General features: G+C 44.4%; 1 protein-coding gene across 8 annotated transcripts in view; it reads right to left on the minus strand.

Moving 5' to 3' along the window:
* The window catches only part of EHBP1 (EH domain binding protein 1), a 430,856-nt gene that overhangs the window by 192,949 nt on the left and 211,338 nt on the right, over nt 1-26,569 (minus strand). The window lies entirely within an intron of this gene.

The following is a 26,569-nucleotide window of genomic DNA, read 5'->3' on the forward strand; positions in this document are numbered from 1 at the left end:
AAGCCCTCATACTAGTCTGTGGATGAAAATATAAAAGAGTTATGATTTTTAGAAGGCGAGGAGGAAAAAATGAAAACGTAAAAATTAAATTGTCTGAGTCCTTAAGGCCAAAATGGGCTGAGTCCTTAAGGGGTTAAGAATGCAAGAGTAGGGCCTTACAGGGGAAGTTTTTACCCCCATCAGTTACAATGGACCATACGTTGTTCCCTTCCACCTTTTAGAGGTCTTTGCATCACATCAATACTTGTTGGTGTAGGTGGCACATGGTGTTTTTTGCACACCTTTCCTTTTGTTAGATTAAAAAAAAAAATTTGGTACATCTATCCGTAGAAAAGTTACGTTTTACCTAATGCATATCCTCAATACTTAGTTGTGGTCTGATGCAGAGGAATGTTTGTAACTGGGGAGCAGCGCCTTAAATATGTTTAGCACTATCCATGTTTGTAAAGTGTTGGTGTGGCACCATGGTCAATCTACTCTGATGCATCAGGTATTGGTGGGTGGAAATCCTGGCTGATCCATGCCTGATTCATCTTCACAAAGATGACAAACATTTTAGTGGACAGACGAGTTCTCCTTGAGGTTACTATGGCCCCCGCCGCACTAAACACCAGCTCTGATGGCAGACTACTGGCCAGGCAGGACAGCTTTTCCAGAGCAAACTCTGCTAGTCGCAGCCACAAACTGCCCAGAGGTCCAGCGGATCTTCAAGGTGTGTTGGCATGGTCATGTCAAGGTATGCCACCACCTGGTCCAGGGTCTACCTGCTGCTGATGAATTGCTTCACTATGCGGGTGAAGAAAGCTACTCATCAGCGACTGTAGACTCAGGCTGCTGCTGATGCAGCTGGTACTGCTCCTGCCACCAGACCCCTCCCCAGCAGCCATGGCAGTGGAAGCTGAGCGCATGGGCCCCCGAGTCAGACCTGTGAGAGGATGGACGATGGGGCAGATAGGCATCGGCCAACTTGTTGATATTGACTACGTAGGATGTCTCTATACTAGGTCAGTTTGTCCTCTCTCTCAGTGGGTGTAAAAAAGGCCCCCATTTTGTGCCAGTAGCGAGGGTCCAATAAGGTGGAGAGCTAAAAGTCATCCAGCTGCCAAATGGTGATAATTTGGCGGTCACTGTGCAAGCAAGTGAGCATGCATCGTGCAATTTGTGCAAGTGACTCGGAGGGACTCCCTGCCTCCATCTCCACTTCATACTGCCACGGTGTGTCTGGGTCCTCTGTCTCGCCTTCCTCATAACCCTCTAGCTGCTCCTGCTCCTCTTCTCCTGTCAGATGACTAGAAAAACCGTCCATCTTGCGAAACCTAAACTGTGCCCCTCCCCCTCCTCCTCCAGTTCAGCCCCTACAGGGCTCATGTGGCCGTGTGATGTAGGCGCCATGTCTCCAGTGCCCTGACCAGCCATCGTTTCCAACACGTGTTGTAGTAGATGAAGCAGTGGAATGATGTTTTTCATCCCGTAATCTTGGCAACTGACTAATAATGTGGCTTCCTCAAAGGGCCTGAGAAAATGGCAGGTGTCACATATGAGATGCCACTGGTTGACATTGAAGTTACACAGGGGAGTCCCCCTATACGCTTGGATCATCAAGAAATCGGTGATGGCTTTTCTCTGTTCATATAGTCGGTCCAACATATGGAGGGTGGAATTCCAATGGGTGGAAACGTTGCAAATCAAACTATATTGGGCGATGCCGTTCTGACGCTGCAGCTCAAGGAGGGTGTGCTTTGTAAGCGGCATGACCTGTCCAAGTTGTTGTTGTGGCTGCGCAGGAACCACATTCACACAGTGGGCCGTAAAGGACATGTATTGTCCATGACCGTAGTTACAGCTCCACACGTTGACACTGTCGTGCACTTTGGTACACACCGACAGGCTCAAGGACTGGCCCACCTTCTGTTCCACAAAATTGTGCAGGGCTGGTACTGCCTTCTTAGCAAATATATGACGGCTTGGGACTCTCCACCATGGCTCGATACAAGACATCAGTTCTCTAAAAGGTGCAGAGTCCCCCACTTGAAAAGGCACCAGCAACTTGAACAGGAGCACATTCAGCTTCTGTGCCTTTGGGCGCATACTGTTGTCTCTTGGACATGGCATCGCCAATGGATTCATGGCATCGCCAATGGATTGCTGGTGGAATGACTGACTCGAAGTAGGAGGAGCAGGAACATCTGGATAGACAGAAGATGGGTACGACACATAGCTGCCTTCGGCTGAGGTGGTGGAGCTTTGGCTGGCTGAAACAGAGAGTGGCGTGCCACTGGGTGATGCAGGAGGCTGGACCACCACATCGGAGCCACGGTTCTCCCAGGCCACTTTATGGTGATGCTGCATATGTTGACGCAGGGCCGTGGTGCCAACATTGGGAACCCTGGCCACGCTTCACCTTCTGCCGACACATCTTGCACGTGGACATGTTAACCTCCTACGGATGCTTGATGAAAAACTGCCACACCGCAGAGAAGCTGGTCCGCACTGATTGACTGCTACTGCCACCGACTCCAGGAACCCCTGTTTCACTACCTCCCAGGAAGGTTGGCTGCTGCGAAGTAGGTGGTCTACCCCAGGCACGTTTGACTCCAGACTTTCCACTTCTGCCACCATGCTGACTGTCAACTATGCTACCACCTTTCTGGCTCAGCTGCTGCCTCACGGGCAACCTGCAAAATTCTTCTCCTGATGATGATGAAGCCCCTTCTGCACCCGGCTCCCAAGTGCGATTGGCTTCATCATCATCGAGTTGTGTCTGCACGTCACTGATGTCCACCTCAGGTTTCTCAACAGTGTCTGCTTCAGGAGCCAGAAAACTCGCAACACCACCTCCCACGCCACACTCCTCATCACTACTTGCCCGCCTAGCGGAGATATTGGTGGATTTCTCCTCCACTTCTTGGCTAGACAGTAGCTGCTGACTGTCCTCTAGATCGTCCTCATTAAATAGTGGAGCTGAACCCGCAGCATAAGAAACTTCTGTGGGGGAGGACAGGGACTGCTCCCGGGCCATGCCAAATGAGGGTTGTGTCTGAGGAACCCACTGACTGTTGACTGGGGGTGTCAGATGTTACTTGTGAGGAAGTGGATGACCGTATTTACCAATCGATGACGGCAGATGGGTTGCTGGTCGAGACACTGCAGCTAGCAGATACCGGGAGCTCAGACTTCTCGCTGCGCCCCCTGCTGCCACTCGCCCCTAGTCTGCGACCTCTTCCTGATGAATTTAGGCCTCTGCCACTCCTCTGTGCACATCCTGGCACTTCTCTGCCTGACATACTTAGTGCGTATATGAGGGGAGTACAATATGCTCCACTAAGCTTAAAACAGTATTTGTCTACAACACCAGCAGGTGTGTACTTTTGGCTGGCCTTTCACAGTATCTAGGCCTTTAAGACTTTAACAGGAACAAAATAGTACACCACTTAGATGTACATATGTGGTATGCACTAATGAGGGGAGGACAATGCGCTCCACTACGCTTAAAAAGTATTTGCGTACAACACCAACAGTACACACCAGTGCTGCAGCACACAGTCACTGTGTACTACACCCAAAATTGCACTCTCACTCTCACTCTCAATCTCACTCCCTTCCCTATCAGTGGTTCTAGGCAGGATTTGGGTTTGAGGTGAATCGCTGCTGTTCTGTGCTACACACTGCTCTGTCCCTCTCTCCAATAGAACGCTGTAGTGACTGGGAGGTGAATCGCTGCTGTAAAAATGCTTTTCTGTGCAACACACACTGCTGTCTGTCCTTCTCTCTGTGCAACAGAACACTGATGTGACTGGGAGGTGAATCACTGCTGGAAAAATGGTTTTCTGTGCAACACAATGCGCTGTCTGTCCCTCTTTATCTCTCTGCAATAAAAGGCTGAAGTGACTGGCCAAGATGGCTGCCGATTATAGGGCTGTGACATCACAGGGGTGGCTGGCTGCTGATAGGCTGCATTTGATTCAGGATCATCCCGCCGACCCTTGTTCCAGTCTTCCCAAGATTCCTTGCCCCATGTCCTCACATGTGGATCCGCCATTTTCGATACCTGGACCGCACCTAATGGAGTTTAATGAAGTGATTTGTGTGCCCGAATTACGGCGATATTCGCATTCGTTGTGAATAGAATCTTTCCTGAAATTCGCAACGAATTTGGATTCAACAGATTCGATTCGCTTATCCCTAAAGGCTATCACACACTAGACAACTTCTGACTAAAGTTTACGGAAACTTGTAAAATTAGCCAGTTTTACTAAATCTGGGCCAACATTTTTTGCTGTTCTAATGCAAAGTATCCCCTACTGAAATGCATTCCATCAAAATACCTCCACGAATATCATTATACACTGAGCTCTACAAGAAAAGCCCAACATAAAGATAGTGTGGGTATCTCCTAGTGTCATGGTGTGTACTCCCTAAGGTACACGGACCTAGGAAGATACATGTAAGTAAAGTAAGGGAGCTTCCAATGACACTCAAGGTTATTGGAGCTCAATTTATTCCAGATTATTGTTCATACTTTGCTCCAGTCTTCTTCTGGTTACCAGCATGGTGCTCATGACACGTACATGTGTTAATCTGAAGGACAGCCATTGCATGCTTCATACATCCTCACATCCACTGTTTCCATTTTCAGACATTTAAGTAGCCCCATCTGAACACGCTCCATCATTAAGTGATGTTTGCTGAGATAAGGACAACACAACACTAATCTGTCTTTGCCGTTATCATTGTTGATCAGCTGTCCCCTCCTGCTTGCTGTGTAATTGCAGTCATTTGTTCTACTGAAGAACACCCAAGATAACCAAACCTGCCCATATACAATCACAAAGATCAGATACCAACTTCCATGTTGGAGGATGGTGAGAAGTGATGGATATAAAAGTCTTCAATACACTGAACAAGGAACCTTGTATTATGATTACCTCAATGCTATGTACAACTACAGTAAACTAAATATACATTTTGAATTGTGTATCTGTGCACAATAAAAAGTAGCCACATTGAATAGGTTTCTGCTCTTGCAAAATTTCCCAGAATAAAAATAGGGGTATTCCGGCTTTATACATCTTATCCCCTATCCATGCCCAGTCACACCACGCCCCTCCATTATTGTCTATGGGAGCGGGCGTGACCGCCGTCACACCCCCTCCCATAGACATGAATGGAGGGGCATGACGACGTCACTAGGGGGGACATGGCCGTGATGTCATGTCCCCATGTTGAAGACAGCGCCTGGCACAGAAAGCCGGGTGCTGCACAGAGATCGCGGGGGTCCCCAGCGGCAGGACACCTGTGATCATACATCTTATCCCCTATCCTTTGGATAGGGGATAAGTTGTATAAAGCCCGAATACCCCTTTGAAGGGGTTGGCCAGTTCAGAATTTTTAGAATGGAGTCCCCTTTCAGGACCCTGCTGTCCAAAATGATGAGCGCTTAAAAGGAGGGTCCCTCTATGGAGGACCTTTCCTTCATCACATGAAAATTGTGTAGTGCTCAATGTCCCCTGTGGTGGCGCTGCAGCGAAATTGAACACTAAGTGCCAAATTTCCCTACAAATTACAGGTGTTCACTATAGTGGCCAGGAACTCTGTACACAAATGTATAGAATGCTATTAAACATCCTCAAACATTTGTAATCAAGTTCACTAGACCTAAATTTTTGATTTCATTAACCCTGAATTTATATGAACATGAGCATTTACTTTTCAATAAATTTTTCACGAGCAATTTCACTTGACAGTATAAGGGTATGTTCACATGCAACTGCAGCAAATATGCTGCTTTTAACCTCATAATAACCACTGATCTATCTTTTTATGGAGCCCAGTGGTCGTTGAATATAGAGAGGGCTCAGGAACAGAGCACATTCTTTATGCAGTGAGTGCTGGCTGTATCTTACGGCTGACACCCGGCTGCAACTGCCGGCTTCAGATTTCAGTTATATGGGCCAGAATATGGTGATTTAAAGCTTTTTTTTAGTTTTAATGCTTTAAAAATAATAAAACATAACAAAAATTTGTCCTTATGGGGTTCTGTAAATAAAAAATGACGACTCTTAGAACACAAGGAGTTACAAACGGGCCAGTAATTGCCAGAGAAGGGGTAAACGTTTGTTTTGGTGCAAAAACACTGCACTTTTTCTGTAGCAACTCTGCAGCGTGTGAACATACCCTAAAACTTCTAAACTAACAGTGTTTTGTAGCAAAAAAAACTGTGTGTTTTATGCAAATGTGTAGCATTTTTTCATGATTTTATCAAAATTTAGCTAACATTACAATTTACCACAGTATGTGGAGAGACCCTAAATGCTTGTTCTGGAATATTCTATAAAATGCATAAGTAGTCATGTACCATGAGCCAAGAAAATGACTTCCCTTACAGTTCTTGACTTGGCAGATGTAATATTGGAAGTGGAGAATAGGTATGCATGGATGACAGCTAGACGTATACGTACATTTTTTCCCAAACAGGATATTACTTTGTACACCGTCTGATTGACAGCCATCAATAGCTGACTGTCAAGAAAAGCACCACAGGCAGTTTCCCAAACATTGGCCAATTATACGGCACACTGACATATTGGCCAGGATCAGGTGACACAGGTAAATGGCTCCCTTTAAATTGTCTGCCGTGTCTGGATGCAAAGAAAGAAAAGCTTTGTTTGATGCAACTTGGGAGCGGAAATAACAGCAAATCTTCTGCTAAGTTGTGGAGCAAAAACAAAGCTGAGAAAATTGTGATGTTTTATGCAGTTCGCTTTATTGGACATAAGAAAGGTCATTCCCATGAAAAAATAAATAAATAAAAATCAATAAAACTTTGCCACGTAATACCTTTACGTTTGCTCCACAATTTCAAAGTTAAAAAAAAAAAAAAAAATCAATAACTTAGTATTCAACATTAAAGAGGTACTCCGGTGAAAAACTTTTTTTTTTTTTTTTTAAATCAACTGGTGCCAGAAAGTTAAACAGATTTGTAAGTTACTTCTATTAAAAAATCTTAATCCTTCCTGTACTTATTAGCTGCTGAATACTACAGCGGGAATTCTCTTCTTTTTGAAACACAGAGCTGTCTGCTGACATCATGAGCACAGTGCTCTCTGCTGACATCTCTGTCCATTTTAGGAAGTGTCCATGGCAGTATATGTTTGCTATGGGGATTTTCTCCTAGTACTGGACAGTACCTAAAATGGACAGAGAGGTCAGCAAAGAGCACTGTGCTCATGATGTCAGCAGACAGCTCTGTGTTTCAAATGGAAAATAATTTCCATTATAGTATTCAGCAGCTAATAAGTACATGAAGGATTAAGATTTTTTAATAGAAGTAATTTACAAATCTGTTTAACTTTCTGGCACCAGTTGATTTAAAAGAAAAAAAAAAAAAAAAAGTTTTCACCGGAGTAGCCCTATATATACATAACAGTGCTCTATTACTTCCCGACACTGCCGATTGTAAGTCCGAGGATGATCACAGGTCTTCTGACCTAAATTGACACTATCAGAGAATCTATTATTTTTTCAATTTGGGCACTAGACTTGTGGTCTGACACAAACTTTGTGCCATTATACAGATGCAAATGTTTTGCTGCATTATGCTTGTTTAAAACTTAAAAGGGCTACTCCACTGGAAAAATAATTTTTTAATCAACTGGTGCCAGAAAGTTAAACAAATTGTAAATTAATTCTATAAAAAAATCTTAATCCTTCCAGTACTTATCAGCTGCTGTTATGATCCACAGGAAGTTTTTTTCTTTTTTAATTTCCTTTCTGCCTGACCACAGTGTTCTCTGCTGACACCTCTGTCCATTTTAGGAACTTCGAGAGCACGATAGGCTTTCTATGGGGATTTGCTCCTACTCTGGATAGTTCCTAAAATGGAAAAAGGTGTCAGCAGAGAGCAGTATGGTCAGGCAGAAAGGAAATTCAAAAAGCAAAGAACTTCCTGTGGAGCATACAGCAGCTGATAAGTACTTGAAGGATTACTTTTTTTTTTTAATAGAAGTAATTTACAAATCTGTTTAACTTTCTGTCACCAGTTTATAAAAAAAAAATATATATATTTTTTTCCAGTGGGGTAAGTGTATGTTCACAATGAGGAAATTCCTAACTGAATATTTTCTGTGGATCCACGCTGCTCTAAAATGAACCTATAAAATCCCTTTCCCCAATGTTCTAAAATGGTCCATTGACAAACTGCACTTCTCCGATGGAGTATGCCAGAGGATTGGACATGTGAACTGTTCAGCGGAATCTCCATAGTATTAACAGGGCTTAAAACACTGGGCTAGTCCCTACCTGATGCCATAATGGGGATTATTTTCTGAAGTGAAGAAAAGTCAGACTATATATATATTTTTTTTGCTTCTTCTACTGAATTATACTTTATTTAACCAAGGGTTAAAGGGGTACTCCACTGCTGGACATTTTATCCCCTATCCAAAGGATAGGGAATAAGATGTCTGATCGCGGGGGTCCTGCTGCTGGGGCTCCCGCAGCATCCGTCGTTCTAAACAAATTGTTACGGCGAGCGCTCCGGGTCCCTGCTCCTCCCCGGAGCGCTCGCGGCGTTCTCCTCTCAGCAGCGCCCCGGTCAGACCCGCTGACCGGGAGCGCTGCACTGACACTGCCGACAGGGATGCGATTCGCATAGCGGGACGCGCTGGCTCGCGAATCGCATCCCAATCCACTCACCTGTCCCGGTCCCCGGCTGTCACGTCCTGGCGCGCGCGGCTCCGCTCTCTAGGGCGCGCGCGCGCCAGCTCTCTAAGATTTAAAGGGCCAGTGCACCACTGATTGGTGCCTGGCCCAATCAGTGTAATTAGCTCCCACCTGCTCCACGCCTTTATAACCTCACTTCCCCTTCCCAGCATTGCCGGATCTTGTTGCCCTTGTGCCAGTGAAAGCGTTTCCTGTGATTGCCATACCTGTGTTTCCAGACCTTCTGCCGTTACCATTGACTACGAACCTTGCCGCCTGCCCTGACCTTCTGCTACGTCTGACCTCGCCTCTGTCTAGTCCTTCTGTCCCAAGTCTTCTCAGCAGTCAGCGAGGTTGAGCAGTTACGGGTGGATACGACCTGGTTGCTACCGCCGCAGCAAGACCATCCCGCTTTGCGGCGGGCTCTGGTGAATACCAGTAGCAGCTTAGACCCGGTCCACCGGTACGGTCCACGCCAAACCCTCGCTGACACAGAGGATCCACATCCAGCCTGCCGAATCCTAACACAAATGCCGGGTTCCTGCGGCAGCGGTCGTGACGTCGCGGCCACGCTCCCTCGTGATGTCACAATCACGACCTCCAGCTCAGAGCGTTCTGAACAAAATGTTCAGAACGTTTGAGCACCGGAGTACCTCTTTATGAATGACTAAAATGCACAATACTGACTTTTGCAACTGTAATAAAAATGCAAACAGCATATTAAAAAAAATCTTGTGGGGTTCCCTCCACTAGAAAGCATAGTCGACTAGGATTTTTAATACAGTGAAAATAATAAATAAAATAATGACCCATACCAGCCTGCCCTTTAAGCATAGGCAGGGCCTATTAGAACCTATGAACATGTTTGGCATATAAGTAAAGAGCATTTCCAGGCATATGCATTGACTAAAGAGAAAACCTAGATGTAAACGTAGCATAAACCTATGTATTTAGAACATATTAACGAAAACTACATTTTTCTTTCTTTTTATTGTCAACATGACTATATTAAGAAATAATCACTTTCCTAATAAGTAGTGAAAAGTGTAGTCCTAAAGTGGAGCACAGAAGAGGACAATATAACTAGGGGCAGTCAGTATCTACTTGTCTACGTCCAAACTGCTCCTATTGTCCCCAGTGTATTAATGTGAACCAAGGGCAAGGGGTTATCAGGGAAGTACTATGTAGAGGAGGAAAGAAATCTGCAGGAAGCAAGTAGCCTACTCCATGTTGCTGTCATGCTGGGCTCTGCTGGTGATGACAGGACATACAACCGCACAATAACAGAGGCTAATTACATTTTAGATTCCAGGAATGGTATACCACTAGTGAAAGGATGTAAACCAAGACAGCAATGGCTAGATTGGGTTTCCTCTCGATTTACCACAAATCTACCTCACCAGAAGGACTACAGCGGTCCTCCGCCTGAATACAGACCAACAAAATTAAAATCCGGTAAAAATTTCTGTAGTCAATGAAATATTCAGGTTTTAATTTTCACAAAAATGAGAAGCAATTTTAGTTATAGATAGAGGAAGTATAAGACCTCAAAAATGGTTCCTCATACAGCGGCCATTGCTACAGCTGATTAAGTCAGACTGGGTCTACATGCGGACTGCAGGCATAGTGTTAAGAGATGGTGAGCAGTTCCAAGATGGTTAAAGGGGTACTCCGGCTCTAGACATCTTAAGATGTCTGATTGCGGGGGTCCTGCCGTTGGGACCCCCACGATCTCTGCTGCTGCACCGCACCTTCGCTCCATGCCTGATGACTAGCGATGCGGCACTGACGCCACGGCCACGCCCCTTCGTGACGTCACAATCACGCCCCCTCAATGCAAGCTGCCACACCCCCTCCCATAGACTTGCATTGAGGGGGCGTGATCGTGACATCACAATGGGGCGTGGCCGTGACGTCACGAGCCTCCGGTGCAGCAGCAAGCGTTCTTACCGAATGCCAGGTGCTGCATGGAGATCGCGGGGGACTCAAGCGGCGGGTCCCACACGATCAGACATCAGACATCTAGACATAAGATGCCTAGGGGCGGAGTGCCCCTTTAAATCAAACAGTAGTTTATTGGGCAAGGTGTACAATTTGAGTAATTTGGTGATATAATTTGTTCTAATAGACAACTTAGAGCAACTCTTTCTATATTAATATACCACGGGACAGATTTACTGGTACGAACACTTGGACAGTGTAAACCAACTAATAGAAGTTCCGAGAGTGCTGTACATTTAACAGATTTGTTCCTACCTCATAGTGACCCACCACCTACAGAAGTGCCGACAATCAGCTGTACTACACAGTGTAAACAGACTAGACAGTCTGAACATGTGCCAGATTTACATTATCCTATTGTATCAAGTTGATGAATTTGCTGCATCTTTAGACTATGTGCAGTAAGGTTAAACCACCCATCAGTTTACTTATTTTACCACTAAACGTTGCGCCAAACGTTTACCTCAATTTTTATTGCATGATGTTTCAAATGATCTATGGACGTGTCAGGCTTAATTTAGAAAAGGGTAACTTTGTATGGGCAAGAATGGGCTTGCACAAAGTGGATTTGTATGAAGAAAACATGCCCTGAGTTATCACATTTATTTGGCTGACAAAAGTTTGCTGTCAGCCATCTTGAACCATCAATTGTAAAAAAAATAATACCTTAATTTTCAAAAGCCAAAATGGTTAAAAATGCCGTTTTAGGTCAACATTTTTCTTATGTGTTTTGGGTGGTAGTTTCACTTCATTACAAAAAAATACCATGCACTATACTCATCTTCCCGAGTCCAGTACTGGCTCTGCAGTCCACCAGGTGCCTCTGCTTACATATGAAATGGTGAAATGTTTTCCTGGCACTCCCAATACTACACTGGCTGCAGTGTGTTCTGAATATCAGCAGTAGAGTGCGTCCTCAGGAGGGCAAGGAGAGCATGTCATCAGGAGGGCAAGGAGAACGCTTCATCTGGAGAGCAAAGAAAGCCTGTCCTCAGGAGGGCAAGGAGAGCATATCATCAGAAGAGTGTGTCATCAAGAAAGCAAGGAGAGCACGTTATCAGGAGAGCAAGGAAAGCAAGTCATCAGGAGAGCAAGGAAAGCAAGTCATCAGGAGAGCAAGGAAAGCAAGTCATCAGGAGAGCAAGGAAAGCATGTCATCAGGAGAGCAAGGAAAGCATGTCATCAGGAGAGCAAGGAAAGCATGTCATCAGGAGAGCAAGGAAAGCATGTCATCAGGAGAGCAAGGAAAGCATGTCATCAGGAGAGCAAGGAAAGCATGTCATCAGGAGAGCAAGGAAAGCATGTCATCAGGAGAGCAAGGAAAGCATGTCATCAGGAGAGCAACAACAGCACATCAGCAGGAAAGCAAGGACACTGAGCCACCAGGAGAGGACATTATTGGAAGAGTGCGTTATCAGGAAAACAAGAAGAGCGTGTCATCAGGAGAGCAAGGAGAGCACATCATCAGGAGAGCATGGAAAGCATGTCATCAGGAGAGCAAGGAAAGCATGTCATCAAGAGAGCATGGAAAACATGTCATCAGGAGAGCAAGGACAGCGCGTCATCAGGAGAGCACATCCTCGAAAGAGAAGGTGCGCCATCAGGAAAGCAAGAAGAGCATGTCATCAGGAGAGCACATCCTCGAAAGAGAAGGTGCACCATCAGGAAAGCAAGAAGAGCATGTCATCAGGAGAGCACATCCTCGAAAGAGAAGGTGCACCATCAGGAAAGCAAGAAGAGCATGTCATCAGGAGAGCACATCTTCGAGAGAGTGCATCATCAGGAAAGCAAGAAGAGCAGATTATCAAGAGAAAAAGGAGAGTGCATTATCAGGACAGCAAGAAGAGCATGTCAGGGTAAGTATATAAATGTGGACTGTAGCGCCAGTACTGGACTTAGGATGGTGCTTATAGTGTGCAATATTATTTTACACCACTAGCAGGCTGTAGTTTTTTCTTACATAAATGGGATAACCCCTTTAATAGTATACAGCCCTAGATCAAATAATCTAAAATGACCCAGCAATGATTAATTTAGTAAAACAACTATTAATATTGTGAAATATTGAGGCACTGAATGAAAAAGTGACTAAATTAATCATAACTAATAAATAGCTACAGAGAGAATGTAAGCTGAAACAAGCACATCCCTAGGCCTTACCTGCCATAATACATAAGGTAAGTACATACATTCTTTTCAGTGCTTTTATTTATGCAGAAATTCTGTGCAACAAGCAAAAGAAGGTAGAAAAAAAATGACATCTTGGCACCGCAACAAAGACGATTTATAATTATAGTTTGGTTGATATTGAAATAAGTGCCTGACTGACTTTATCCCTTTAGGGCCATTGTCAGGCATTGTAAATATTACTTAAAGTTAGGGAAAAGACAAGAAGTGTGATCTTTCCCAAATATTGCTTCATCATGAAAACACTGGGCAGTCTGAACTTGGTTCTAGATCTAGTCAGGGGGATTTGTCATTAATGGAAGATTTCAGCTGAATGAGACCGTGAGTGCGGTGAAATGATCATGGTGCCAACAGTGCCAATTCTGCCAGGAAAGCCCTGCAAATTGGTCTGGAAAGGAGTGTGGTTTATGCAAACCTTGCCCAAAATGGGTATTCTGTAGGAACTGCCAGGAGTTCTTAAAGGTCATGATTTTGGCTTTTTATAAGTATGGACTGTCACAGGGCAGGGGATTCTATAAAGAAGCTTTACATCCTAAACTTAGAATGTACCCCCACAACATTTTATTAAATTGCACAGATAAGTTGCACATATTTCTACCATTGGGCAAATATAAAATAGCATTTTCTGAGATCTTGATGCAGGTACACATTATTATGGTGCAGATGTGTCCCATGTTACGACGAGCAGGTGTTCAAGTGTCTTATAAAAAAAAAACACAAATACCCAGAGGTAGGGCTGGGGTCAACATGAATTAAACACCAAACCCCAAGTCCCCTGGAAAAAAAAACCTTCTGTAAACAAACCTCCCTCTCCCTAAATGTGATATAATAAAACTTGACTTATATTAGAGATAGATTTTTGATCACTTTAGTGTGCCCGAAAGCCGGTTGATTGTTTTTTGTTGTTCATATAAGGAGATGGGACAACAGGGGCCACAGGAGCCATACATATCAGACAGGAGGGTTTACATGGAACATATCCAGGGAGTGTGGTGGCTCTGGAGCCTTTTTTTATATTTATACATCCCTGGAGTACCCCTTTAACTTTTTGAGGACCAATGGCGTACAGGTACGCCTTGGCGCCCTAGTACTTAAGGACCAAGGGCGTACCTGTATGCCCTTGGCCTTTCCGGTCACCACCGCGCACGGGGCATTGTAGTTCTGAAACATGTGGACCTTCAGATGTTGCCAAACTACACTTCCCAGCATGCCTGGACAATCTGGGCATGTTGGGAGTTGTAGTTTTGCAACATCTTGAGGACCACAGTTTGGAGACCACTGTACAGTGGTCTCCAAACTGAGCCCCTTCAGCTGTTGCATCACTACAACTCCCAGCATGCCCTTCCGCTGTCAGTGCATCCTGGGAGTTGCAGTTTTGCAACAGCTGGGGGCATACTGGTGGGGAAACACTGAGTTATGGTTTGTTATCTAACTGTTTCCCAACCTATGTGCCTCCAGCTGTTGCAAAACCACAACTCCCAGCATGCACTGACAGACTGTGCATGCTATGAGTTGTAGTTTTGCAGCAGCTGGAGGTCCCCCCCCCCCCATGTGAATGTACAGGGTATAGTCATACGGTCGGGTTTACAGCAAATTTTCTGCCGCACCTCAAACTCCCAGCAGGAAACTCACTAAAACACTACACTACACAAAATAAAGGGTAAAACACTACATGTACACACAACGTTCTTCCCCCCCCCCCCCCCCAATAAAAATGAATAACGTCTCGTGCGGCACTAAAAACTGAGCCTTAAGCTGTTGCAAAACAACAACTCCCAGCATTGCCAGACAGCCATTAACTGTCCAGGCATGCTAAAAGTTTTTCAACAGCTGGAGGCACCCTGTTTGGGAAACACTGCCGTAGGGTAATTTTGGGGGCAGAGGCAAGTGTAATGCTTGCATCCGGGTCCGTCCCTATGCAAATCCCTAATATAGGCCTCAAATGCATATGGAGCTCTCTCACTCTGGAGCCCTGTCATATTTCAAGGCAACAGTTTAGTGGGGTATTTCCTTACTTGGGAGAAATTGTGCTACAAATTTTGGGGGGCTTTTTCTCCTTTCACCCCTTAGGAGAAGTTGGGGGCTACACCAGCATGTTAGAAGAAAAAAAAAAAAAAAAAAAGAGTTACATTAACATGCTGGTGTTGCCCCATACTTTTCATTTTCACAAGAGGTAAAGGAGAAAAAGACCCCCAAAATTTGTAACGCAATTTCTCCTGGGTACAGAAATACCCCAAAATGTGGACATAAAATGCTCTGCGGGCGCAAAACATGGCTCAGGAGTGAGAGCGCACCATGCACATTTGAGGCTTAAATTGGTGATTTGCACAGGGGTGGCTGGTAGTTAGTGGTTCTGACAAAAAAAAAACATTTAATAAACACCCACATGTGACCCCATTTTGGAAACCACACCCCTCAAGGAAGGTAATAAGGTGTGCAGTGAGCTTTTACACACCACAGGTGTTTGACGAATTATCGTTAAAGTTGGACGTTGATGGTGTTACCCCAAATTTTTCATTTTCACAAGGGGTAATAGATGAAAAACCCACCCAAGTTTGTAACCCCATTTCTTCTGAGTATGGAAATACCCCATATATGGATGTAAAGTGCTCTGTGGGTGCACTACAATGCTCAGAAGAGAAGGAGCAAAATTTGGTTTTTGGAGAAAGAATTTGTCTGGAATTGATGGCAATGTGCATTTACAAAGCCCCCATGCTGTCAGAATAGTGGACCCCCCCATGTGACCCTATTTCGGAAACTACACCCCTCACAAAATGTAATAAGGGGTTCAGTGAGCAAACTAGATTTTTCATTTGTACAGCCCACTGTTCCAAATAACTGTCAAACACCTGTGGAGTGTAAATGCTCACTGCACCCTTGTCCCATTCCGTGAGGGGTGTAATTTCCGAAAAGGGGTCACATGTGGGGGATCCACTGTTCTGTCACCATGGGGGCTTTGTAAACGCACATGGCCTCCACATTCCAACCAAATTCTCTCTCCAAAAGCTCAATGTCACTCCTTCTCTTCTGAGCCCTGTAGTGCGCCCACATAGCACTTTAAATCCACATATGGGGAATCTTCATATTCAGAAGAAATGGTGTTACAAATTTTGGGGGGCTTTTTGTTCTATTACCCCTTGTGAAATTGAATAATTTGGGGTAACACCAGCATTTTAGTGAAAAAAGTAAACATTTTCATTTTCATGTCCCACTTAAACAAAAGCTCGTATGTCACCTGTAGGGTATTAAGGCTCACTTAACCCCTTGTTACATTGCTTGAGGGGTGTAGTTTCCCAAATAGTGTCGACAAAAATTTACCACCAACATAAAGTAGAATATGACAAGAAAAAACAATCTCGGAATCAAATTCATAAGTAAAAGAAACCCAGAGCTATTAATGCATAAAGTGACAGAGGTTAGATTTGCAAAAAATGACCTGTTCCTTAAAGCGCAACCTCTAATGAATGCAGAAGCGCCCAGCGCGTCTCCCGCACGGGGAGAAGAGTAGAAGAACGGGCACTGTCCGTGCGCACAGAGGCGTCAGACAGTTGGAAGTGAGCGATCGCGCTCTGTAAAGAAATGTCAGTCGGCGCTTACATATTAAAGATAAGGGGTGCATGCACTGGGACCGCTGTGTGTCAATCACACAGAGGTCCCAGTGCTGGTGTACAGGGGATAACGAACCCCTGGCTGGAGAAATATCTTACACACCATACATACACTGTGGTTAGGTTATATGCCCCAAACCTCATGACAGTTGCGCTTTAAGGTCAAAATGGGCTTGGTCCCCAAGGGGACAACATTTTTTTTTTTTTTTTTTAACGGAAATTCAAAAAATGTACTTTGAACAGTATCTACTAAGCGTATTTTATGGAGGATAAAAACATTAAAAAAATAGTCCTCTCAGGTTTATTTAGGCAAAGGTAACTAAAAAAAATGCAGTTTTTTATTTACAAGGTATAAATGAATAGTGAAGAATTGCAGTTTCCACGAGCAGTACGAGGCTTGGAGTCAGGTACGGTACATATAGACCAGCTGGTTTAGCTCCAATACACAACGCTGCCAGTTCAATGAATAAACATTTCTTCCTCCGATTATCATAATAATTGGAGTCTCACAAAATGTTCTCATTTTATTGGGGAGCCATTTAAATTATCTGCAAAAATAACAACTGCAAGTGTGTGTTACATCTGTTCCGTATTAATGGATATTAACCTCTTTCTAAAATTTTGATTTACACGTTTGTCAAGAATAATTTCCTGCATGACACTTTAAATGTACTTCCTGGTGATCACATGAGCACACACACACACACACATATATATATATATATATATATATATATATATATATATATATATAAATATATATACACAGACCGTAAATATTTGGTATCCTAAAAATAATAACAGTCTATATATTTAATTCACAATGGGATTTCTTCATTTTATAAATTTAACAAAAATGTACATATATATGCATTAAACATTAATGTCCATACAGTATTCCCCAAAGTGATGCCCTAGAGCAGTGGTTCTTAACCTGGGTTCGATCGAACCCCAGGGGTTCGGTGAGTCAGTCTCGGGGGTTCGGCGGGGGAGGCCCGCCAGGTGTTTTTGCCTCGGCACATCCCTGTGTTCCGAAAGATGCTTTTGGAACACAAGGACGCCTCTGTTAAGTCCCTACAGCCCCGCGTTTACTTTAAAAATGCGGGGAACCGCCGGGAACTAGTGCACGCAGGGACGTCACTCACGTCCCATGCGTGCGCCCATGGCAACGGAGCGCGGAGGAGCAGAGAAGAAGCACGCGCGCTGGTAGTTGGTAAGTGTTTACCAGCGGCGCATCAGCTTCGGTGTTCCGACCAGTGATCCTCTGGTCCTGCTCTGGCCGGACCTGAGGAGCGGTGGTCGGAACACTGAAATGGGGCAGTACACAGGAATACAGCCTCCAGCCATATTGTAACGCTGGAGGCTGTATGTCTGTGGGGGAACATACTGCACCTAATGTGGGGGGAACTATACTGCCAACGTAATGTGAGGGACTATACTGCCAGCCTAATGTGGGGAAACATACTGCCAGCCTAATGTGGAGGACTATATTGCACCTGATGTGGGGGAACATACTGCCGGCCTAATGTGGGGGGACTATATTGCACCTAATGTGGGGGAACATACTGTCAGCTTAATGTGGGGGCCTATATTGCACCAAGTGTGGGAGAACATACTGCCAGCCTAATGTGGGGGAACATACTGCCAGCCTAATGTGGGGGAACATACTGCCAGCCTAATGTGGGGGAACATACTGCCAGCCTAATGTGGGGGAACATACTGCCAGCCTAATGTGGGGGGACATACTGCCTACCTAATGTGGGAAAACATACTGCCTACCTAATGTGGGGGAACATACTGCCAGCCTAATGTGGGGGAACATACTGCCAGCCTAATGTGGGGGAACATACTGCCAGCCTAATGTGGGGGAACATACTGCCAGCCTAATGTGGGGGAACATACTGCCAGCCTAATGTGGGGGAACATACTGCCAGCCTAATGTGGGGGAACATACTGCCAGCCTAATGTGGGGGAACACTGCCTGCCTAATGTGGGGGACTATCTTGAACCTAATGTGGGGGAACATACTGCCAGCCTAATGTGGGGGAACACTGCCTGCCTAATGTGGAGGAATACTGCCTGCCTAATGTGGGGGAACACTGCCTGCCTAATGTGGGGGAACACTGCCTGCCTAATGTGGGGGAACATATTGCCAGCCTAATGTGGGGGAACACTGCCTGCCTAATGTGGGGGGGGGGGAACACTGCCTGCCTAATGTGGGGGAACACTGCCTGCCTAATGTGGGGGGAACACTGCCTGCCTAATGTGGGGGGAACACTGCCTGCCTAATGTGGGGGGAACACTGCCTGCCTAATGTGGGGGGAACACTGCCTGCCTAATGTGGGGGAACACTGCCTGCCTAATGTGGGGGAACACTGCCTGCCTAATGTGGGGGAACACTGCCTGCCTAATGTGGGGGAACACTGCCTGCCTAATGTGGGGGAACACTGCCTGCCTAATGTGGGGGAACACTGCCTGCCTAATGTGGGGGAACACTGCCTGCCTAATGTGGGGGAACACTGCCATTGTTGGGAAAATGACATGAGAGTGGCACTTGCCAAGGTAAAGCCGGGCATTTCTGAACTGGTCTCTGAAGGACAACAGCAGAAGTCACACTGATTTGCAGTAAATATTCATTATGTTTTTGTTTTTGCGTGAAAATCATGTTTTCATGGTTTTGTTCTTTGTTCTTAATGGTTTTGGTCATTTTGTGCACCTATGTATAAATATATACTTAAATACATACATCCTATGTTTTGAATTTGAAAAAAATCACATTTTATTTTTCCAATTAAGAGGGGTTCGGTGAATGCGCATATGAAACTGGTGGGGTTCAGTACCTCCAACAAGGTTAAGAACCACTGCCCTAGAGAGTGTTTTGTGCAGCTATGTGGAAGTAACAATCCTACTATGTTCAGTTCTTGGTATTGTATGCTGTGCACACTAAAGTAAAAGTTCTGGGAAAGTTCCGAAACTTCATGATTATACAAAACCTTGCTTAGTATTGAAAGGCACCGTGCAGTGGTCTCCCAAATTGTGCACCTGCATCTGTCTCAAAACTACAACCTCCCATCATGTCTGGACAGCCAATGGCATGATGGGGGTTGTAGTTTTGCAACAGCTGCAAATGCACAGTTTGGACACCACTGGCATAGTGGAATCTACTAAGGATCGGGCACCAGGTAGCCGCAAGGAAGCACTGTAGTAACACCTTTTGAACCCTATTAGATGCTACCTTTAAAGGGGTATTCCAGGATTTTTTTTTATTTGACTATGCTACAGGGGCTGTAAAGTTTCTCACAATTCTTCTGTGATTTTCACCCCAATATTTATTTTTAACAGCATACAAAATGACTGTTGTCTCAGATTTTTCCCAGCTTGCAATGTGACCGAGACCTGACTCACTAGTCAGCTGATGACAGGGAGCCTGTCTGCTTCAATGGGTGGAGGGATCAATCTGCAACTAATGCAACAGCTATAGGCACCCTGATTGAAAACCACAGGTCTTTTGAATGGATGCAGCTCATTTATGTTTCAATGGGTGGGGTGGCTGATGTGTGGGAGGGAGGAAAATGGAATTGTGGGAAAAGAAAAGTCAAACAGGAAATACAAGTTCACAAAAAGCTAGCCACAGTGTCTTGGTAATCTCACAACATAGCCAAGACAAGCGCAGATCCTTCCTAAGCATGTCCATTACTGTGTGCAAGGTACCTACTAAAATCACCTTATGGTGGATAACCCCTTTAAATTGGTTAGCAAGCAATATCGCTGCACTTTCAAATAGATTATTTCTTGAAAACAGCTTCTACAAAAAAATTTTTTTTTTTATAAAACAACATTTTAATTTAAGGATTCATCCACATCTGCTTTTTGTTCTACTTAGCTGGTATACCAGCAAAAACATATACTATGGCTGAAAACAGATGGCTATTTTCTATTTCCAGAATAGAAAAGCAGGATTTTACTGTACCGTAAATAGGGATGGCGCACTTGTGGTTTCCCCATAGGCTTTGATCTCGTTGGTAATCCATTTGCACTTTGTCTTTTTTTTTTTCTTTTTAAACATGCACTTTATACGTATATATGAATAACACTGATCCAACACTGATCCAACACTGGTCTTTGGTACTTTAAAGCTGTATAGAAATAAAATGCTTCACCGTGTTTACACTGAGATGTTATATGGAAAACTAAACCTGGTTCAAAACCTATGGATTTTGTGCAATATACCAAGTGATGAAGCACATCCAGCACCTTAAAAAAAAGGTGGACACACATATATATAAAAAACGCTAAAGTACGTTCACACAGACTTGTTTCACCAAAGGGAACATCTGATGTAGCGCACTACTAATTAAAATAACAGCAATACAATAGCACCGTATGCAGTGAACAATTATCAGCCACATTGGTAAAAATTGCTGTGTTTGAAAAATTTTTTGTTGCGGCTTTGATCAGCAAATACAAGGTGTGAACTGTGACATATAACTGTGAATATTTAAAGACTCTTAAATGTCAAGGTGCTCATCTGCAGTGAACAGTGCGGAGAGGTGAGCGCTCTATAAGATACTAGAATATGGCGGTGGCAATATAACATAGTTATGATACAGTTTTTTCACGTGGTGCGATTTTTCTATTTTTTCATTTTTTAAATATAATGAAATAAAATGTTGACATTTTAAAAGGTTCCCTACTTTTCTATTTTTGATATTTTTATACTTTTATACTTAGAGAATTGCACAATATCTTTACCATCTACAGATTTATTGGTGGTGTTCTACACTAAATGTATAAACCACTGATGTCACTTTTGTGATTATTGTGTCACTTCACTGTTTGGGCAGCCATGTAGGCGCTTCTTTATCTTTAGTTTTTTTTTTTTGGTCCTTTTTTAATGTATAATCTGGTTTCATTAGAATATTAACATAACAAATCATCAGTACCTAGTGCAAAGTCATAGCAATAAAGACATAAAAAGCTATATATCAAGATACATTACCTTTTACAATAAGAAAAAGCATGAACAAAAGCAAAGAGCCTTTAGACCATTAAAGGCATACCCCAATAAGCATGTTAAATGGCACCAGAACGAGCTAAAAGCCACTGGTAAAAATTTGCCACTGACACAAATACAGCAGCTAGGAGGCCATGCAGAAATCAACCAAATCAAACATATAAACAAAAATAAAGTATAAAAATAATAAAACAAGATAATGAGAAAAAAAGAAAACAAAGAAAGTAAGGAGTCAAAGAATAAGCAAGAGGAAAGAATGGGGAGGGGGACAGGAGGTCCAGTAACAATGGTGGTTGGACGTTGCCAGAGTGCAGAGCTTTCCGCTGCTTTCCTCGGTGGAGCCATAAGATTTTGGATATCCTGCTAAGTACTGTCGCAGGTGGCAATAGTTTATTGCTCACCCTATAGGGCCGTAGATGTGCACAGGCCTTTTCTTTAAGGGTCCATGCATGTCCGTGATTCTGTTCCCCCTCCAATCCCTGCCAGGCACCACCTATATGAAAGCACTCTTTCCTTTCTGTGCTGCCTGAGCAATAATGTAATTTTACTACTAGCGAGTGTATCTGCTGATCTTCTGATCTACTGTGTTATCAAGTTCCAGAGCCAAGCCTGTTACTTGACTCTGCCTCTGTCTGATCATGAACTGGACTGTCTACCATGCCTCTGCATACTGAGCTAGCCAATCACCACCTGGCTGCTTCTGAGCTATTCAGCTCTGCTACTAACACAATGTCTGCTCTACTACTTTAGACTGTTTTCTGTGCTATACCATTCACAGTGTCAGCTCGACCCTTCTGCATGAATTTTGATGCTTCAAACTGGGGCAGCCACTCAACCTGGGCCACACTTGTCATAGTAACCTGGTATCTCCCCTATAGTTGAATTTCATCTCTCAAATCCAGGAGCAAGAAAAAGGGTGGCTTGGCATTTTATAACCTCTTTATATGATCATGTGTTGTTAATAATAATTTTCTGTCTAATAATATATATATTGATTTTTAAAGGAGATCTTAGCTGATCGCAGGGAGTCCGACAGCTGGGGGCCCCCCGTGATCAACGGGAAGGGACCCTGGCACCTTTAGTTAGGAAACCGGTAGACTGCACACACTCTATTCATTTCTATAGGATCGCAGTTGATACCTGAGAGCTGTACTCGGGTCTTTTTGGCGCTCCCATAGGTATGAATGGAACGCATGTCAGCTGCAGCACATGCTCCTCACTGAGTGCCGGGTCCCGTCCCGGTGGTCGCAGGGGGTCCCAGCGGTCGGACTCCCCGTGATAGCTACTTATCCCCTATCCTGTGAGTAGGGGATAAGTTATTTTTTGCCGGAGATCTCCTTTAATACTTATATTGTGGTCTATTTTCAGAATGCATATGTATTTGTTACAAAGCTCAAAGGAATAGCAGGCTATAATTTTGATACCCACAACAAAAAGTTGAATTTCTAATATTAAAGTGACCATAGTTAAAAGTGAACGAAATTTGGTCCATTAAAGTCAATGGGCTTGCTGAATTATACGTCAACATACCTTTTTTGCTGGGGTACCAGTGCCATAGACCATAAATGCGGTGTGAATTGGGCCAAACTTCTAATTTACCAATATACAGTATGTTTTGTTCATGTTTTGATGAAAGTCCCCTTAACCCCTTAATGGACATAGCCCATTTTAACCTTAAGGACACAGCCATTTTTTTGCAAATCTGACCACCTTCACTTTATGTATTAATAAATCTGGGATGCTTTTACTTATGTATTTGATTCAGAGATTGTTTTTTCGTGACAAATTCTACTTTAATATAGTGCAAAATTTTCAGCGATAATTTTGAAACTCTCTGCTTGTAAGGAAAATGGACATGCCAAATATATTATATATTAATTTACATATACAATATGTCTACTTTATGTTGGCATCATGAAATTGACATGTTTTTACTTTTTGAAGACATTAGAGGGTTTTAAAGTATAGTAGCAATTTTCCAAATTTTCTCGGAAAATTCTAAATCTACAGATTTTTTAGGGACTAGTTCAGTTTGAAGTGGATTTGAGGGGCCTTTCTGTGAGAAATCCCCAATAAATGACCCCATTATAGAAACTGCACCCCTCAAAGTATTCAAAATAACATTCAGAAAGTTTGTTAACCCTTTAGGTGTTTCACAGGAATAGCAGCAAAGTAGAATAGAAAACTCAAAAATCTAAATTTATTGCAGTAATATGTTCTTGTAGCCCCATTTTTTATTTTTTTTACATAGGATATAAAGAGAAAACGCCCCCTAAAATTTGTAAAATTTCTCTCGAGTATGGAAATACCTCATATGTGGATGTAAAGCGCTCTCCAGGTGCACTACAGGGCTCAGAAGGGAATGAGCAACCTTGGGATTTTCGAGAGAGAATTTTGCTGAAATGGTTTTTGGGGGGGCATGTCACATGCCCCCCAAAAACCATTTTCAAGGACCACTGTTCCAAAAATCTGTCAGACACCTGTGGGGTGTAAATGCTCACTGTACACCTTATTACATTACATGAGGGGTGTAGTTTCCAAAATCGGGGTCACATGTGGGTGTTTTTTTTATTTTTTTTAATTTTTTTAGCATTTAAGCCAAAACCTCTGGTACGATCAGCCACCCCTGTACAAATCCCGAATTTAGGCCTCAAATGTACATGGTGCTCTCATCAGGAGGTGTGACAAGAGGTGTGTCTCATAGATGGCAATGCACTTCTGTGTGGACTCCACAGAAAGAAGACATATCTTTGCTTACTGTGGACTCCGGAATTGGTATTTCTGCACGGAAAAATCTGCAACGGAAATTCTGCCGTGTGCACAAGACAGCATCAGGGTGCTGGGCCGCAAAGGTTTATTTGAGCCGCCATCAAATTGACAAAGTCCTCACTGAAAAAAAATGTAAAGTCCACTTCAGTGAGGATTGTGGGGTCAATTTCGATTTCCGGGAGGCCAACAAACCTAGTGATCAGTGGCTCATATAGGTGATCCCGCCTGGACTGGGATCACCTATATGGGGGGGGGGGGGAGGGCAGAGAGGGGGAATTGTATAGGGGACAGGGTCACTAGTATGGGAGAGGCTTTACTATTATTGCCCTGCAGCACTACCTTCTGGGGGGGATGATGATGGGGGAGGAGATATAAATGTGGGGTCTTTCTCCTCTCCCTCACTGGCGGTCTTCTGTGTCGGAGGCAAGCGCATGGTGTATGCCTCCTCCATCGAAAAGATTTTTTTTTGGGGGGTGTACGTGTGTAAATGTAGTGTTTTCACTTTATTTCAGTGTGTAGTGTAGGTGTAGTGATTTTTACGTCTACTGTAGGCTTTTTTTACGGTGCAGGTTTTTAGTACTTTTTGGGGGGCGTATGAGGTCCGTGCCACCAGCGACTGTTCTGCGCTGTGTGGCCGGACCGAACCCCGTATGCAGACGGCTCTGCTTGCTGATCAGCAAATTATTACTGATCAGCACTTTTCTGGGTGCAGGTTTTTATTTATTTTTTTGCGGTTTTTTTGTGTGGGTGTTTGTGGTCCATGCTACCAGCGACTGTTCTACACTGTGTGGCCAAACAAACTCCCTCAAAAAAGAGCAAAAACAAAAAGACCTGGGCCCCAAAAAAGTGCTCATCAGTAATAAATCACTGATCAGCAATCAGTGCATTCTGCACACGGGGTACGGTAAGGCCACACAGCACAGAAAAGACACTGGTGGCACGGACCGCATATGCCCCAAAAATGTGCAAAAAAACCCCCAAAAAAAACCTGCACCCCATGAAAAGCTAGGGGAAGACAGAAGACCAGTGGTCGCCAAAGTGTGCCCTCTAGATGTGGCAAATCTACAACTCCCAGCATGCCCAGACAGACAATGGCTGACTGGGCTTGTTGGGAGTTGTAGTTTTCCAACATATGGTTGGCCACAAAAAAGTGCTGATAAGTAATAAATCACTGATCAGGAGGGAGTAGCGCTGTTCAGGTGCAGCTGTACTCATCGGGAGCAGCGGGTGTGCAGAGGTCAGGTGGTCCGGCGGCGGTGTAGCGGGTACGTGCTTCTCCCTCCACCAGGTGCAAAACTACAACTCCCAGCATTTCCAGATAGTCTGGTCATGCTGGGAGTTGTAGTTTTGCACCTGGTGGAGGGAGAGCAAGTACCGGCCGCATGGCCACCGGACCACCTGACCTTTGCACACCCGCTGCTCCCAATGAGTACCGCTGCACATGAACAAATCACTGACCGGGATTAATCACATGGGGTCCCGGGGTGTCATACACAAGTGGTCTCCTGCCAGACACACCGGGACTTCAGCTGATTAACCCGCGCTGTGCCGCGGGAGCGCAGGATTACTGAATGCCGTATATATACAGCAGAATGCGCTATGGTATCGCGGAATCCGCCGAATATATACAGTGTTCTGCGGAAAGGGGTTGAAGGGGTACTCCAGCGCTAAGACATCTTTTCCCCTAGCCAAAGGATAGGGGATAAGATGCCGGATCGTGGGGGTCCCGCCGCTGGGGACCCCCGCGATCTTCCACACCGCACCCCGTTAGAATCAGCCCCCGGAGCGTGCTCGCTACGGGTCTGATTACTGGCGATCACGGGGACGGAGCATAGAGACGTCACGTCTCCGCCCCCGTGTGATGTTACGCTCCGCCCCCTCAATCCAAGCCTATAGGAGGGGGCGTGACAGCTGTCACGCCCCCTCCATAGGCTTGCATTGAGGGGTCTGAGCGTGACGTCACACCCCGTTAGAATTAGCCCCCGGAGCGTGCTCGCTTCGGGTCTAATTACTGGCGATCACGGGGACGGAGCATAGTGACAAGCCTATGGGAGGGGGCGTGACAGCTGTGGGACCTCTCTCGATCAGGCATCTTATCCCCTATCCTTTGTATAAGGTATAAGATGTCTTAGCGCCGGAGTACCCCTTTAAAAATAATTATTTCCAGGCCTGTACACATTACATTACAGATACAAGACTTTTTCAGGCCAATTTTGAGCAGTTTCATTTAAACTATTGGGCATCTGGGCATTGAGAACATTTGAGGTGGTTTTGCACTCTTTGCCATGCC

Source organism: Hyla sarda, chromosome 3 (assembly GCF_029499605.1).
Source record: "Hyla sarda isolate aHylSar1 chromosome 3, aHylSar1.hap1, whole genome shotgun sequence".
NCBI lineage: Eukaryota > Metazoa > Chordata > Amphibia > Anura > Hylidae > Hyla > Hyla sarda.